Genomic DNA, 18,485 nt, shown 5'->3' on the forward strand with positions numbered 1-18,485 from the left:
AGTCATATATATGTACACTTCTAGTCCTCATTTCTAAAAAATGATATTACAGATCAGGAAAACCTAAATGATCAATGGATTATAGCAATCTCTTTACAAAGGATGGGGAGCGGTTTTGCTTGTGGGGCGGGAAGCTGAATAATTGGAAACTTGATAGAGATGTTCCTGGTGCAGAAAAGTGGACAATGGGGTGCTGCATATCCACTCCCGCTCCCATAATATTCAATAGTTAGCCACTAGTAGTCATATCTCCACTAGCACAGGGCAGTCTGGAGCATTCTGACCCCAGAGCGGCCCTAACCCTCACCCATTGTAAAGGTCTTCTGTGGCAATGGCAAGCAGCTGGTCACACATGCATCCTGCTAAAATACTCAGCATATCTGCCACCACCTTCAGTCACTTCACTTTGAGGTCAGAATGAGGCATCCAGTCTTGGTACATGGCAGGGCCCCTCATTTTGACCTCAAAGCAAACAATTGGTGGCAACAGCGGATATGCAGGGTAGCTCAGCAGGATATGTTTTTACAGTCACCTGGCATCAGAACGAAGGTCTCCAGATCTCTTGTGAAGATCTGAAGCAACTGAGAACTTATTTTAATCCACAGTAAGATGAATATACCCTGGTTCTAGTGCTGAACAGGCTGGTCATCATCCAGTCTGTTTGCACTAGAACCAGAGTTTGGGTTGTGCATCATCTAGTCTCCATACTGAGACAACAGCAGGAGACTATTTTATTTGGCCAGTGCAGAAAGGCCCTACATGATAAGTGAGTCAGGATGGATAAAAAGAAAACTGTTTTCACAGACTGCATATTTAGATGCTAAAATTCACTGTAACAAGATGTAGTTATGGCTGCCAATTTAGATGATTTTAGAAAGGGATTGGACAAATTCATGGAGGATGGGGACATCAATGGTAGCTTGTCTGGATAGGTATGTATTACAGACTCATTATGGGTATCTGTAATGGGAAATGCAAGATGGCAGGTGCAGTTGTAGTCATATTCTATTGGTGGACAATTGATTTGTCAGTGTGTGAATGAAATGTTGGACCAGATGTATGATCAAAGATAGCATTTCTTTTATACTTATGCAGGATAGTATGGCTGTTGATTGCACCAAATTGCTATTATCCTACACAGGAAATACTATCAGTTTTGTCATCAGGTAGTTTTAAACAGGTTTTGAACCCAAACTTCACTATTTTTTTTTCTGTGGCAAACTTTGGATTTGCAAATAAAATTGCTTGTGTCAGCTCTATTCCTAAACAGAGTGAAGTCACTGCCATACGCAATTATTTGGGGTATCAGGACGAACAGCACATTGTTATTTACTTCATTATTATTATCTATTTAGCATCAGAGATTTTATTGTTATTCATAGAATCATAGAGTTGGAAGAAACCACAAGGGCAATCCAATCCAATCCCTTGCCACACAGAAAGGCCATCAAATCACTCCTGAGAGATGGCCGTCCAGCCTCTGTTTAAAAACCACCAATGAAGGAGACTCCACCACACTCCAAGGGAGTGTGTTACACTGTCAAACATCAGTTACTGTCAGGAAATTCCTCCTAATGTTTAGGTGGAATCTCTTTTCCTGTAGCCTGCATCCATTGTTCCAGGTCCTATTCTCTAGAGCAGCAGAAAACAAGAAAACTGGTCCATCCTCAATATGACACCACTTCAAATACTTAAACAGAGCTATCATATCATTTCTTAAGCATCTCTTCTCCAGGCTAAACATACACAGCTCTCTAAGTCTCTCCTTGTAGGACATGGTTTCCAGACCCTTCACCATTTTGGTCATTCTCCTCTGGACACACTCCAGTTTGTCAACATCCTTTTTGAACTATGGTACCCAGAACTGGACACAGTATTCCAAAGCAGAATAGAGTGGCACTATTACTTCCCTTGATCTAGACAGTATACTTTTATTTATGAAGCCTGTTGTTGTTGTTGTTGTTTTAAAACACACACAACTGTACTGGTGAAATTCTCTTTTCCATATGCTAAAACAACATAGCCATGCAATGTTACCTTTCTTAAACAGTAAGGGAGTAACAATTTTTGTTCCGCTGACCCTATCTTTGAAAATCTGCAAGCCACCCCTACTACCAAGTCAAAACCATCGTGTGATCTTTCTGTTATGGATGGTGATAACCACTCTAATTCTGGAAAGCAGCTGACTGACTCTGTGTGTAGCCTTAATATCAACTTTGCCTAATGGCACTGAGAAAATTAGATTTTTGAATTATAGCTCTCACCGTTCCCACAACCACCATATCCACTAGCCACATGGACCCGGGAAATCTGGAAACTGTAGTTCCAAAGTAATTTTCCCAATCTCCTTCTTAAGCATACCTCACTTTCTTCATCAGAAGAGAATTTTCAGTAATATAGGTCTGGTTCTGGATGTATTTTGGAGTCTCTGCTTTACACAAAAGCTGTGTCAGGGAGATAGCCTAATTCTTTGAACAACTCCTAGTTGTACTTGACACTTCAACTCCAATTGTCTCCTTAAATATATCTTAGTGTCCCTCCATGCTCCTAAATTCAAGATATCTGTTACATGCATGGGTGGGTGAAAGTACAGACAAGAAGGTATATGCGCAGGAGGAGGTTTAGTTCAGGGACAATCACCTAACTACCTCCCCAATCTATATATTCCCTATTATTTCTATCAGCCAGTAATACACAATGGCAGCTAAAGTGGCTTGTTTGAAGATATTTCCCACTCTGCTTCAACAGCCAGCCCTTTATTGTGTCCCTATCTTACTTTTCTGAGCAACTTTCCTGCAATTTTCCTTTGTGGCATGGTCAATAGCAGAAGTGCCTGTTCTCATTGCTATGTGTGGAATCCAACTTTAGGGCAAATCTAATAACCTTATTGGTGATTTTCACTTTTCCATCAGCAACCAGCTGCCTATTCTTCTCATTGTTTCCCAGCCTAGAAGAGATTACTGATGGAATGTCTCCACAGTACATTGCACATAAATGCCTGTGTTTGTCTTGCTGTTCTAAATTGGGGATGATTTTGAGGTGAGGTTAACAAGAACATATTTTATTCCCAAGTGCCATGCCTTTCAAAAGGGAAGAAAGACCATAACGTTCCTAAATAATTGAGCAACAGACTTTTGCCACTCATCTCTTCCTTTCTAATGTGAAATTCTTTCCTTTGGAGCTTTTATTTCCAGTTCTCTAAGGACCCTATCGCATGGGGTTAAAAGAATGGCTTACCTTTCCCAAATTCAGTGCTAATTCAGGAGGCAACTGGTTCCTATCACACATAAATCACCACCAAATCACTGCCTGGGTCTGTCTCGGATATAGCCCAGGTCATCTAAGCCACTTCCACAGCCCCTTTTTGAAAACAGAACCTTTCAGCTTCTAAAAATGGTCATCAAAGCAGCTTAAATGACCCAGGATGCATGCAGGGTGGACATGGGTGGCAATTTATGTGTGGTGGGAACTGGCTGCCTCCCAAATTAGCACTGAATTCGGGAAAAGTAAGCCACTATTTTAACCCCATGCAATAAGGTTCTGATGGTATCCTTGTCCTTACATAGCACATTGAACTATCACAAAGCAAATGTGTCACTATCTCAGCCACTCATGGGAAAAGTTTTGGTTTTTGGAACTGTGGATAAAGGAGAGTCAACCTGTAATGTGTTGGCAGATGTTATGTAGTGGGGGTGGCAGGGTTAAAGTAAAAACATGGTCTTTTTATTTGGCAAAGTAAATTGTTCCAGTTCATACTATAACTATAAAGACTTCCTTCTAAGTTCTGGCATTTAAGTGCAAATTGTCCAAAAATGTGTGCAACCAAGATGGAAGAGACTTCTAAAGAAATGTAAAACTGACATAGCCTTTAAATAAAATGATTCATTTATGCCTGATATGATATTGAGCCAAATCCTTCATATGGGCTCCGTAGTGATGTATGCAACAGCTTGATCCTGTAGATACTTGGACTACAACTGGAGTTTGCATCTTTTAATACTTTTCCAAGAGTCAGAGAAAATTCTCCCTCAGCATAGGAAAATGTCAGAGTTTCATCCAAACAATTTGTTTGCCTAGATGTCTGACTGATTCTAAAATTTATATCCCCCCCTTCAATAGATAATTGGGATTCTTTGGATGGTTCACAAAAGACATGGTGAGAGAAACTAGCCAAACCAATAAGTCATATTAAAATATATCATACAACAGAAGAATTTCAAAGAAGTTCCAAGTAGCTTAAACCTATTTTTAAAAAACATTTGAAAATTAGAAATTTCAGCAATCCTTGAAAAATAAGGACTATACTTAAACATGTCCCAGAGTGAATCTATATTGGTCTTTCTGGGGCATTGTTGGAAATTCAGAACAGCAGTTTCCAACTCCTGCTTTGTTGCCATCATTAGAGCAGGAGGTGAGTGGACAAAACATCAGCAGAAGTGGGTCTCACTGACCCCAGCAGCAGCACAAGGGTTTTAAAAATTAATATATCGATATCCTGTCTTTTAAAATGTTTTATTGCAGAGTAGTTTACAATAACACATAGATTTATAACAATATAAAAATAACTATAGCTAACAAGAGACAATCAAAATAAAGCTGGCAACCATGAATAACTGTAAAACAGCACCCTGCTGAGTAACCAGAGATCACAAAATACAGCAATACCACAGCAAGAGCAAGATAAACAAAATTCTTAAAATTCTGTGCATTCTGTGTAGACAATGCACAACCCAAACCCTGGTTTTCATGAGAACAGTCCAAACAACATCCAGCACATACACCAATATAACTGGGGTATAACATTACTAAAACAATTAAAATAACATACTTCCAAAAGATCTGGAAGATCTGTTCCCATACCAGGGCATCTGTCTGCTTGGGCATCCTGCTGATCCTCCCAGTGCATTCCCCATTGTTGCTAGTCACTTGTTTTAAGGCACCCAACCATGTGATCATAGTGGTGGATGTGTCTGGCAGCTCAATGGCACGCCCATGCAGAAAGATGGAGGGTCAAGTAAAGGGAGAGGTCAGGGAAGCTCTAGGGCCAGGATACTCCAGGCTGGATATCTGGCCGATGCAGACATGTTCAGAGTTACCACACTAGTCCTGACCTTCTTAAAAATACTCCAAGCCACTGCTGCTACCCAAGGTTCCTTCATTATTATCAAAACACAAACTCCAAAATTGAAAAGCTGGTCTTTCAGGGGAAAGCCAATCCTTTCAAAGTCCATTAGAAACTTTTATCTAGAATAGTCAGATTCAATAGCTGCAGTACCTCCATCTTTTTTTGGATTAAGATTCACCTTGTTCTCTCTCAGCCCTCAATCCCAATCAAGCTCCAGATCCCAGTCTTATTTCATTAGCTAGAAAGCAGAAGACCATAAATATTTTTCCACATGAACATTCTAATGCCCCGGCCACAATCTTCTTCAGCATGTAACTGGAGCAGCAAATTTTCTTCAGTTCCATGCTGTGCCCAATTTCTCCACAGATTTTTATCTTCTTTTTAAAGCTACTGACAGTGGCCTTCACTCTCATTTAATGTTTGTAAAGCACATTGTACGTCCTCATTTGGAATGAAGACACTGAGGATGAGATCAGGTCAATATTGATCAAGGGAGCTGGGAAAGCACTAAAATGTTATGATCTATGACCAACACTCAGTCTACTGGTCTATAGTTTAAAGTTAGGACCTGGAGCAAACTTACAAGGGAACAAATGGCATACTGGTACCTCAATCATCAACTTTAAGTCATATAGTAAATTATGTATCAACAGAGACAGATAAACAGACATAGGTACCATCTCAGGTGTATGATTAGAAATTGAGCATTTTATCAGCATGCAAGCAGGAGCAGGCAATGAGTTCATACAGAGAACCAAATCTCCCCAGAGTAAACTCTCATACCTCAAGGTAATTTGGTAATATTATCCTGCCAGGTGTTAAAAGAATGTTGCCACAGATCAATGGTCAATGTGTGGTAAATATCTGATACAACAGGTGATAAAAATGGTCACCAGAGATAGCTTGATGTCATTTAATTGGGGAGGGTCTGCAGGTACTGGTCATGGTGTTGTTGGCTAGCGTAATAATAATTGTATATGGTCCCTTTCACTCTACTAAGTATAGTGCTATATTCCACTCCAGCTGCAATGGCAACATCCTATGGAATCTTGAGGATTGTAACTTGGTGAAGCACTAGAGCACTATTTAGAATACTGTACCAAATACAGTCATCCCTCCATATTTGCAGCTTTGATATTTGCAGATTTGATTATTCACGGATTTGATTAATATTTTCTCTCCAGGAATATCTAGGTCCTCCAGCGCAACTCTATGGTCAACTTTAACTAAAATTTAAAGAGAGAATGTTCTACTAGGCATTTGTAGCTTCCCCAGCACAGTTCTATGGTCAGTGTCTGTCGGACATCAACCACAGAGTTGCACTGGAGGACCCAGAGATACCTAGAGAGGTGTCCTCTCAGTAAAAACATGGTGTTTTTGTTATTTGCAGTTTTTCCATATTCACGGGGGTCTTCTGCCCCTAACCCTAGCGAATATGGAGGGACAACTGTATTCCTACCTAAATTGTAAATCCCAGAATTCCACAAGAAGGAGCCATGACAGTTAAAGTGGAATCATAGTGCTATAATTATATAATGTGAGACAGCACTATGTGGCAGCACAGCAGCAATAAGAATAAAATAGTCCTGGGTGCCATGTTGACTGGGGAAATAACATAGGAAGTCATCTCTTTCAAGGAGGAAAGCTGCCCTGCCAGGAACTGGCAGGGTACATTTTTCTGGTGATGGAGTTAGATGACTTTCTCTTCCATTCTTCCTTTGCCACTGCACACCATTCCAGAAAGTGCCCTCCTTACATTAACATAATAAAGTATTGCATGGGATAAATCAAGAGGACTCCAAACAATGCTTCTGTATTACCATTTATGGGAAGTGCTACTCCATTTTTACAACTCATGATGATTATTTTTCTTCTATCTATCCAGAATCCAAGGAATCTTATACACCTGGGAGACAGGTTTGTAGAACTTTCCCTCTTACCTTCAAAGGACCTGATCTGCATAGCTACTTCCCCGTGTTGCTGCATATTTACTTTTTTTAAAAGGCATTTACAAAATTACAATGTTTTAATTGTGTGAATGATATCATATTTAATTTGGAGTTTTTATGCTCCATTTGTATGATTGTTTTTTTAAAAAAAAACTCTTTTATGGAGGTGTTTACCTTGTGGGGCATACATCTCCAAGAAACCTAGTTGGGGGAATCTGGACATTGTATTCGCAAAAAGCAACTTTTCCAAATTCTGCCCACTCTTCCTCTTCTCTAAGCAAAGCCAGCTGCTGGCAGCACTCTCTCTGAAACTGCTCATTGCTCACATTTAATATTGTTGCACAGTATTAACAATTAAGCACTTGTTTTGATATTAAGGACCTGCAGATGTTCCTAGAAGAAAGCAATACTTGTGAGATTGCTAAATTCATCCCCCCACCCATATCAGATTCATGTGGATTATTCATTTCAGGTTTGTAAGATTGGAATATACCATTACAAAACAACAACAACACTTTTTGGCAGGTATTATAACTACTGTTACACATGAGAGCAGAGTTAACATTGTATTTTGTGAGTTTTGCAGAAAAGATCTTATACAGAACATGAGAGTGATTTTCATGCATTTATCCCCAAGATCATAATCCAGCCTCCCCAATCTAGAAGTAGAGGACTACAACTCCAACCATATCTAAGCACACAAACAGCTGGGGACAATGGGGGTTACATTGTCTTCCTAGTTGTTAATTCCATTTGGTGGTGTTGTTTTGTTTACCAAAAAATTCTGTTTCCGTATATGTGTGTGTGTCACTTGGAAATCTAAATCCACGCCACCTACCACTTCATCAGTAATGGCATATGTATGTGCAAGGACACACAGCTGCATTTCAAATAGCATTTGCGTGCTCTGCCATTCACCATCAGTCTTCAGGATGCTGATGAATGTGCTGACAGACAGAGGCTAATTGGCAGACAGTACGGAGTCAGTTTTTGATGACACAGTGGAAATCATCAGAGATGGAGAAGGTAACAAAGAAAGTTTAGAGGGAATAAGAAAGGAAATTCAGGCAGAGCCTGCTTCACATGAGGAACGAGAGCAATCTGAAGTACAGCAGGAGGGAGTGAGAGAACCACAGTCATGTAGAAAGATATAAAATACATAGCAAGATGGAGAGGACAGAAAACAGGAAAAGGCAGCTGGCAAATGGAAATTTTAGAGCCCATGCAAAACTTCTTCTTGGGCCTAATTTGACATTCTGGTTTTAAAATAGCCAGAAGCTCCACTTCATGAATCTCCCAAAAGTTCAACTTGTTGGGAGTACGCCCACTGAACTCAATAGGATTTACCTTTTTAAAAAATGGTGACAAGAATGGCATCAGACATTTATTGTTTAAAATGATGTTTATGAACACTGTACCATTCTTTCAGTGAATCACTATTGCACTAATATATTTAAATCTGAATTAAAATAGTCAGGTTAGTGTTTTAGAACAGATTTAAACATTTATTTTTAAAAACAAGCAGGATGATATTGGGACTATATTGAAGAAGTGCTAAGCTGCCGATGATATGACAGCAGAGACATGAAAACCACACCTTAAAAAGATGGAAGAGTAGCACTACAAACTATACCTGCTGAGATTGCACTGCTCTTCCACCACACATACACCCAGTAAATAAGTCTGTATGTATGCAGCCTGAAATGAACAAAGCTCTGGTAAAACACAGGTTCGAATCCCCATTCAGCCATGGAAACCAGTGACCTTGGGCAAATCATACTCTTAGCCTCAGAGGAAGGCAACAGCAAAACCTCCTTTGAACAAACTTGCAAAAAAAACAACCCATGATAAGTCACTGCTACATCACCATAGGTCAGAACAACTTTGAAGGCACACAGCAACAACAAAACACATATTCACATTTGCTTCTAATTCTTTAATATATGGTACTTATAAATGAGTTGGAACTGGGAAGATTTGGAGCTTCTAGAGCAAAGCTTGAAAATATTCATTGTTTTATTATTGTCACTGTGTGGCTTCAAGCCATTTCCAACTTGTAACTACCCTAAAGTGACCCTATTGTAAGGTTTTCTTGGCAAAATTTGTTCAGAGGAGGTTCACCATTGCCTTCTCCTGAAGCTGAGAGTGTGTGACTTGCCAAAGTGGGTTTCCATGGCTGAGCAGCAATTAACACCACACTGGTTAATTGTTACCTATAACTTATTTTTCTCACAAAGTTGCATCATTATGTTATAAATGTTATAGTAAATATAGTAATAGAATTATTTTTTGATCTAACAAGAGTGTTTTCATTTTAATTTTCTTGCTACTTAAACTCACAGCTAGACATTCTGGATGCAGTGCCCTTTAAGATTTCTGGTGTGGCAAACTAGCCAGCCAAGGGGATTCTGGGTAAGGCAGTGGCAGCTCATTTGTGCAGCCAACATCATTTTGGGCATGCAGCAGCTCACAAGAGAAGGCAAGACAAAGCAGTAATGGGATCCACCTACAATTTAGTTAAAAACTTTTTAAAACTGTGTTTGACTCATTATATTGTTTAATATATTTTTAGCTTATTTATACTTCCTAACTGTTTCTAACCTGTTTAAATGTTATTTGTAAGCTGCCCTGATATCTTCTGATACAGGGTGGGTATAAATATTTTCATAAATAAATATGGTATAAAATTAGAACTAGAAGAAAGGAGAGCAGTGTCCTTGAAGTTACCCATCAGGTGTTAGCAGCCAGGCAGCTGACTGAACAAACAAACAACATTTGATCATAGTCTTAGTATGGTGATATATATTGCATTTTTATTTCATTTATAATGATTATTTGTAAATATGCATCCAGATCAGAATTTACCTATGCAAATTTTACGCAAATTAATACCCTCTTTTTGTTTTTCATGATCCATTTCCTCTTTGGGGGGATGCATAAATGGCCACCCAAACAATAAATAAAATGAATAAACACAGAACTTCATTGTGATGGAACAATTAATTTGAAATGATAGCAATCATCCAAAATGGTTGTATGTACATCAGAGTAGGATGCTTATACCTTTAAGTGTTTTGCAGAAGAGAGAGCTTCAGAAATTCCAGCTTTTCCTTGAATTATATCTGAAATAGGCTGAGCACTGATTTGGGTTCAAATCTGTTAATTTAAACCCTCAGAACATAAAAAGGTCAGGAGACATATAAAATATAAGGCCTAAGATAGAAAACAGAAAGTATTATAGAGTGTGTGTATTACTCTGAACCCATGATAGCCTAGTTCCAAGCAGAACACCTACTCAACAGTCCATAAGATAAGGGAATGTCCAGCAAACTTGACTGTTAATAATGCCCTAGCAGGTACAATGACTGGTGTAATCTGATGGAAGGCAGCCAAAAGCCAAGATCTAGCTATACATGGTTTGTTTATGTTATCTTCAGTAATCTGATTGGAGGAGATGATTGTTGACATAAATGGGGTACCACCAGTGCCTTTGTTTTGATTGGATCAGATAGGGCAGCTGATAGGCTGGGTGAAGGCTACAACGCGAATAAAAGAAACTGAGAAGAGAGAGAAATCAATCTTGCTTTGGCAATCTGCAGCATGTGATAAGAAGACCACAACACTACTTCTAAGTCATGCTGTTCCTATAACTGATAAACTGCCCAGACATGTCGATAGATGCTGCTGCTAGGTGAAACAGCTAGACTATGCTAGATATATTCCCAACTGTGATTATATTACATGCCCATTATAGAGGTTTGGAGACGTGTAATATTTGTTGCTAAGATATAACACTCAAGTATATTAACCCTCAGAAGCCTGTGTGTTTATAGATGACTGCTGAGATATGTATTGTTCCTAAAACAAAATATATGAAATTGATAAATGACTGAGTTATACTGTTCCTAAATGTGTTAACTTTTAGGAAGCCTGCTAAAGAGTCAGAGAGATAAAAGTTCAGTCCTTATGAAGGAGTAATATCTGATTAGCCACAAACTGTAATGAGTGTATGATACCTTGCATGCAATGCAATGTAATACAATGAAAGCAAAGTGCCCAGACATGGACATGTCTGTATTTTTTCACTAATAAGACTGCATATGTTCATATATCTATGATTGCATATATGTAGCCTAGAAGATTACCAGAGAGCCTATTTTCCCATATAAATATCCTGAGATTCTAATGCTTAAGAATGCTTAGAGTGTTGTTGTTAACTCTGCCTGTCTGGATTTCATTACCAAATCCCATTGTGGCAGAAAGGCAGGATATAAATCCTTGAAATAAATCAACAAATTAATACCAACATAAGATGGATGCCCTGATGGCCAGAAGGTGATAACGGGATGCCAGACTGAACACAGATTAGCTTACCAATGGCAAAGGATCCTCGAGCCCTCAGTCTAAAGAGATCAGGGTGGGAGCCACATCTGTTTCACCTAGTTTCCCTCATCTTCACCTGCAACTCATCATCCTATCACCTTCTGGTTCACTTCTAGGAGGCACTGTGCTTCAGTGGTTCCGTTCCTTCCTCTCGGGCAGATTCCAGAGGGTGGTGCTTGGGGACAGTTGCTCGGCAAGAAAGGAGCTTAATTGTGGCATCCCTCAAGATGCCATCCTGTCCCCAATGCTTTTCAACATTTACATAAAGCTGCTGAGAGAGATCATCTGGAGGCATGGGGTGGAGTGTTATCAGTATGCTGATGACACCCAGATATATTTCTCCATGTCTCGGTCCTCAGCTGTGACTTCAGATGGCGTCTCGCCTCTCAATGACTGTCTCAAGGCAGTAATGGATTAGATGAGGGAAAACAAATTGAAGCTGAATCCAGACAAAACGGAGGTACTTACGGTATCAGCTTCGAACCCAGACATCGGGATACAACCACCAGTCCTAGAAGGGGTCACACTCTCTTCAAAGGACTGTGTTCACAGTCTGGGGGTGCTTCTAGATTCGTCGCTTCACATGATAAATCAGGTGAATGCGACGGTCAGGAGTGCCTGTTATCAGTTCCGGTTGATACGCCAGCTGCGCTATTTCCTGAAAGTGATCGTAGTACATGCACTGGTAACCTCACGTCTTGATTTCTGTAATGCACTCTACATGGGGCTACCCTCACGCTTGGTCCGGAAACTTCAATTAGTTCAGAACATGGCAGCCAGATTGGTCTCTGGTACATCCAGAAGAGACCATATAAAACCAATCTTAAGATCACTCCACTGGCTGCCCATCAGTTTCCAGGCCCAGTACAAGGTGTTGGGTATTACCTTTAAAGCCCTAAATGGCTTGGGTCCAACCTATCTTCAGGACCGCCTCCTTCCATATAATCCTCGCCGCACACTCAGATCCTCAGGGAAAAATTTGTTACAGCCTTGTAAAACGAGGCTGTCCACGACCTCCCAGAGGACCTTTTCAGCTGTTCCTCCCAGATTGTGGAATGGCCTGCTGGACGAGATCCATCATATTACCACTCTAAACAGCTTTTAAAAAGCTATGAAGACGGATCTCTTCCGGCAGGCCTTTCCTGAATAGTTCTCCGGCCATCGGAAGGAAAATCTAACTGCTGACCTCCAACTTCACCACAGTTATTGTATTGCTTTTTAAGTATGTTTTATGTTTTTAATTCCACACTGTTTAATTGTATTTTAAGGGGGGAGGGGGTTTGAGGGTTTGGACTGTATATTTTAACTTTGTAAGCCGACCCAATTGCTTTTTGTGGAGAGGCAGGATATAAATAAATTTTATTATAATATTATTATTATTCTGAAAACTACAGATTGAAGTAAGAATCCCAGTTCATGGCACTAAAATATATGGGCCTAAATTCTACATCTCTTATTTGGTTACCTATGACGCGTTCCACACGTGCCAATAGTACGTGCTCGGCACGTACTAGGGTTAGGAAAGGGCGTCCTTTCCGGACGCTCTAACCCTAGTACGTGCCGAGCACGTACAAAATGGCAGCACCCGTTCTACATGGGCGCCGTCATTTTGACATAGCGGACGCTTAGCGTCCGCACATCACGGTGTGGAAATGACGCCGCAAATGCACCATTGGCGCCTTGTGGCGTCATTATCTCGCCGCAAAAAGAAGCCTGGAGGCTGAGGCTTCCTGGCGGCAGAAACGGAGGTGGCAGCAGACTGCCCTTTTTGGGAGGTCTGTAAACTGCCTTTGTATGGCTAAGTAGCATCTCCTGGTCCACCTTTCCCAAATCTACTTTATCAGACAACAATTATATAGGGCAAAGGATGTCTGTTCAGTTAGGGATCAAGCATAGAAAGATGACATTTCCACCCCTTCCCTCCAGTCTGTGAGGATGCCATTAGGACTTGCAGCAAGGCTTCTGCTTCTGATTGTTTCAGAATGGCAATATTGTGCAAGCACATGTAATGTCTGGGTCCTGCTGTGCAATGCACAATGTGTAATGTGTAAGCGCAATGTCCAGCATTACTGTATGTGTAATTCCATTTCTACTGCTGTCAGCATAATATGTCTGTTGTGCTTTGGAGAATAATTCACCACCACCACCACACATACATACATAGTACAACTTATTCTGTCTGCCAGAATAGGGAAAGTGGTGAGGAAACACAACCTCCAAATGGTTTACAAACTAACCAAGAAAATCCAGCAAATGCTGCACTCAGCAAAGGACAGGAGAGACTCTCTCATGGCCGCAGGACTTTTTCACATACTGTGCAACTGCAGGTAAGTGTACATAGGGAAAACCAAATACAGTGGTCAAACACAAATCAAGGAACACGAAAGACACTGCAGACTGGGTCAGCCAGAAAAATCAGTAGTAGCAGAACACATTATAAACCATCCTAGGCATAAAGTGCTGTTTAAAAACACTGAAATTTTGGACCATGCCAACAACTATCAGGTCAGAATGCACAGGGAAGCTATTGAAATCCATAAACACCTGGACAACTTCAACACGAAAGAAGAAACCCTTAAAGTAAACAAAAGCGCATCACAGACCGGCCCTTTGGGGCAGCCTGTAGGCGCTCCTTTCCCCACTGGATCAGGGCCTCAGCTGCCAGAACAGCAGCCTCTGGGGCCCCGATCCGCCGCTTTCCAGGCCGCAGGGAAGCAGCAAAAGGCCGCTTCCCTGCGGCCTGGAAAGGGGTGTCCTTGGGGCTTCATGCCCCAAGGACACCCGACGGCAGCGGGGACAAGCAGAAAGGTGCCTTGCGTTGCTGGTGCAGCCGTCTAAAGGCTGCGCCAGCAACGCAAATCCCAGAAGGAGCTCCGTTTTGGAGCTCCTTCTGGTGCCGCAGAAAGGGCGCTTATGCACCCTGGTGCGGTGCCAGTATGTCACAACTGCGCCGCCTCCTTTGGAGGCGGCGGGTGGTGATGTAGCAATGGCAGCCCCCGTGTGGAACGGGCGCCGCCATTTTGTACAGACTCGATCCGTACTAGAGTTAGGGGCGTCCAGAAGGGACGCCCCTTTCTAACCCTAGTACGGACCCAGTCCGTACTATTACGCCCATGCGGAATGGGCCAAAATTTGGCTACCAGCCTGAAAAAACCAAAATCAAGACCCAGCACATGCAAATGAAAACCACCCAGCGTGGGGGGGGGGGGGGGTTCCAAGCAGACAATGGATCATTAATTAAAGAGACACCCTGAGGCCTTGCCATTCAACAACAGAACAATACACAGGTTAGCATACAAATCACTTCCCCTCAAGCAACAGTATATATACCCCTCTCTTCCATGCTGACATTCTCTGAAGATGCCAGCCACAGCTGCTGGTGAAACGTCAGGAAAAAAACTCTTGTAGAACACGGCTGTGCATTTTCAGCGGAGTGAGGATGAACAGAGATGAATAGATGTGAATTTGCACAGTAACATGAATACAATTAACTGTTTATGTGAATGTGCAAATATATGCAGCAATTTGCACAATAGACTTACGTGTAGACCAGCCTTTATGCATGTCTATCTCCCTAACAGAATAATAGCCATTGAAAGGATAGACGATTTTACTCTTTGATAAATAATAGTACTTGCCTGTAGCATTTTACTTGTTCTTATTACATGTTCAAGAACAGAAGCCAAACTAGATGAAGTGCAGCATCAGGAGACCTGTTATCAGATTCTCAACTTCCTTTACCCTATCCACAAAAGCGGCTGCTTTGGACCAGTGGAGTATAATTTGGTTGAATGGTGTTGATTGGTGATCCAATGGGGCAAACAGATATGAGAGTCCTTTAGATCAGGAAAGTGTTAAGGAATGGATAAAAACACATCCTGGTCAAGATACTATACTGTGTTTGTGTAACATGTTACACAAAGATTGTGCTACGCAGCCCTTGCATTGAATGGCAACATTGTGCAGATGAATCTACATCCAAATGTAGATTGGAAATGCACAGGGCCATGCACCTGTCAATGTAAATACAACTCTGCTTCCATAATCTTTGCCCTGTTCTGGTGCCTCACCAGCAAGGATGATGCAGCAGAGTAATCAGGTCAGTCCAGGTCAATCACTCTCAAGCAATCAGTCCAAACAACAGTCTGAAAGGGAAATTCAAAATCGTAGTCTGCAAACAGAGCTATCAGACAACATGAAGCAGGACCAAGAGCCAGGAAGGTTGCATCCACTGGGTAAGGTTGGTTGTGAGCAACCAGTTGTCTGAGGGAGGTGTCAGACTTTATAGTAGGTTATCAGCAGGTAGCTATTCCCTGATTAATGAGCATTTGGCATTTACACAATCCAGTCAAGGCTGGGTCTCTCTCTGGCTCCAGTGATCTGCAGTGATAGATATTCTGAGCTCTGGGTCTTGCTGTTCTGAGATTGTCATCCTTTTTTGGCTTTCTTTCTCACTCTCTCATCTTGCCCCTCTGTCTCACTGTTTAAATCTGAGTTGTGAGGGTATGGCACAACAATCTGAAACTTTAATCACTGGACAGATATGTCCAACTGCTTCCATAGGGGAACTTACACGTGCAGAAGCACAATCAGCATTCTGGCCACTGTCTCCTAACACTTTATCTCCAAATTTAATTTCATGGCAGGGCTGCAGGTGTTTTTTGTGGGAAAGGAATAGGCATTGATTTCACAGTTTTCTTATAGGTCACATTTAATTTGGCCATAGCTTAAAATGGTAATGTAGCCTCATTAAGTTATTTTGAATATGCATCCAAAATGGTAGTATATTCATTTCCTAACTGCTTCTTATAATTCCCCCAAAACATACATATTGTTTGCTCCTAGTTTGCTGTAGCAATGCTAAAAAGTTCTCTGGGAAAATATATATATTTGGAAATGTAAGCATAATATATGTATTCCTTTCTATTATAACCATGTGGGTGTGTAACAAATGTGAACACTTAATACATAGACTTCATTGCGGTCTACCTTTTTTCTCTCTAGGCTCATATGATTATAATAATTTGATTGTATTGGTGTCTATCCTAAGACTCCCTGCTTTGACAGTAATCTTTCCTGAGTCATGAACTTTCACATCATTAAATCTCTCTAGCTTTATTTTAAAATACATCAGAACTGTCACATAACTTGAGATGTACTGAAGTTTTATTTGCATTTGGGTAAAAGTGAAGTTTAGCCAGTTGGGCAAAATAATTAAATTTGTTTCAGTATTATGATAGATTTTCAGACGACTGCATTCTTTGTTATTACTAGAAATGGTGTTTCTCCCATTACAGAAGTGACAGTTCCTCATTCAAAATTTGTACCCTATATATATAAGAACTCCTCTAGAGTCAAACAACAAGATCTAGCCCTTCACCCATCATATTTCTCTTTCTCTGTACAAGCTTGTTCTAATCCAGGGAGTTGAAAAGGAGGTTGAAAGCTACTGAAAGATTCTTGTTGGTGAAGTCTGGAAGATCATATGGTAAGGATGCAAAGCCACCCTAACATTAGGTAAAATGAGGCAGCCACCTTAAGTGACAGGTACCAGGGAACAGTGATATAGACTTGAGTCAATGGACTTGGACTCAAATTGGACTCCAGTGTCAGAAGATGGAAATACTGTGTGTTCCACATGCTTCACCCTACAGTCTCTAAGGCCTTATCCAGACTGGCCTGAAAGGCTGGCCTGGAGACAGAATCAGGTTGTAGCGTCCTGGCAACGCATGTCTGACCCCACCCCCACCCCCAGGCTGAACTGATGCTGCACACAGCTCCAGATGGTGCACTGCATCATGCCACTCCTCCAGTGCTGGGTCCAGATGATGCAGCACCAAAGGAGTACCACATACCGCCCCGCTATAGCTATGGCACTCTTTTGAGGGCACAAAAAGGAGCCACTTTTTGTGGCTCTTTTTTGCACCCTCAAAAGGCCAGATCGGGGCCGTGGTGTGAGATTGTCACAGCCCCAATCCGGCTGAAGAAGGAGTGGTTGTTTGTACAGTCCCTTTCTTAGTCAACTGCTCTCCAACACATTGGTGAATACAGTCCCATTCAAAATGTTGACGTAAAACTTGACTGCTGATCCAGTCAGCCTCTGAATAAGGGAACTTGTCCTTCACCTCAGATGGTATGGATGGAAGGAAATGCTGAAGTCTGGTCATGCCACTGTGATTTGCCCATCAGAGAAGAAGCAAATTCCTTTCCTTATGGTAGCCAATATTTTCTTCCTCTTGCTGTTGTGTGCTCTCAAGTCATTTTCAAAGTGAAGCTAACTCAGTATTTTTTGGCAAGATTTGTTCAGAGGGAGTTTGCTATTGCCTTCCACTGATACTAAAAGAGGTCACAGACTGGGTTTCCATGGTGTAGTAAAGACTCGAATGCTGGACTCCTACAGTCCTAGTCCACCACTCAAACCACTATACCACGTTGCTTCTCCAGTTGCATACAAATATTCATATACATATAATGCCTTCTAATAAGATTAACATAAAGAGCAAGGGTTAGAAGACCAGACAAGAAGAGAAGATATTTAAGTCCAAATTCCTACTCAGTCATCAAGCTTACATTGAACAATTATTATCTCACACACATTTACCTCACAGGGTAGTGTGGATAAAATGAGTGAGAAAGCCACATGTGCCAGCTTGAGCTTCTTGGAAAATAGGCCACATATAAATCTAATAATAAATAAATGGGCAAAGCATTTGAATTTCAGTTGTTGATTCACATGACACCTAGCAGATAAAAGGGGACCGGTACTGGTTTGAGAAGTGGAGGAGAAGAAATGGTTAAATGAAGTGGAATACTTGGACAATCTCTGCATTTGCATGTGTTGCCCAGATAACAGAGTAAAGCTGAACAGTCAACCTACTACCAAGTCATAATTGTCTACAACAGAGAGCAAAGTTGGTCTGAGGAGAAATGAAAAGTAAACTTATGGGGCAGTACATTTGCCCATTTTAACTCCAGAGGGATGGTGCTACCCCCAAATCACGTGCCGTCCCTCCGGAGTAAAAAGAACC

Source organism: Sceloporus occidentalis, unplaced genomic scaffold (assembly GCF_023333645.1).
Source record: "Sceloporus occidentalis isolate IW3139 unplaced genomic scaffold, rSceOcc1.0.p SCAF_3, whole genome shotgun sequence".
Classification (NCBI taxonomy): Eukaryota; Metazoa; Chordata; class Lepidosauria; order Squamata; family Phrynosomatidae; genus Sceloporus; species Sceloporus occidentalis.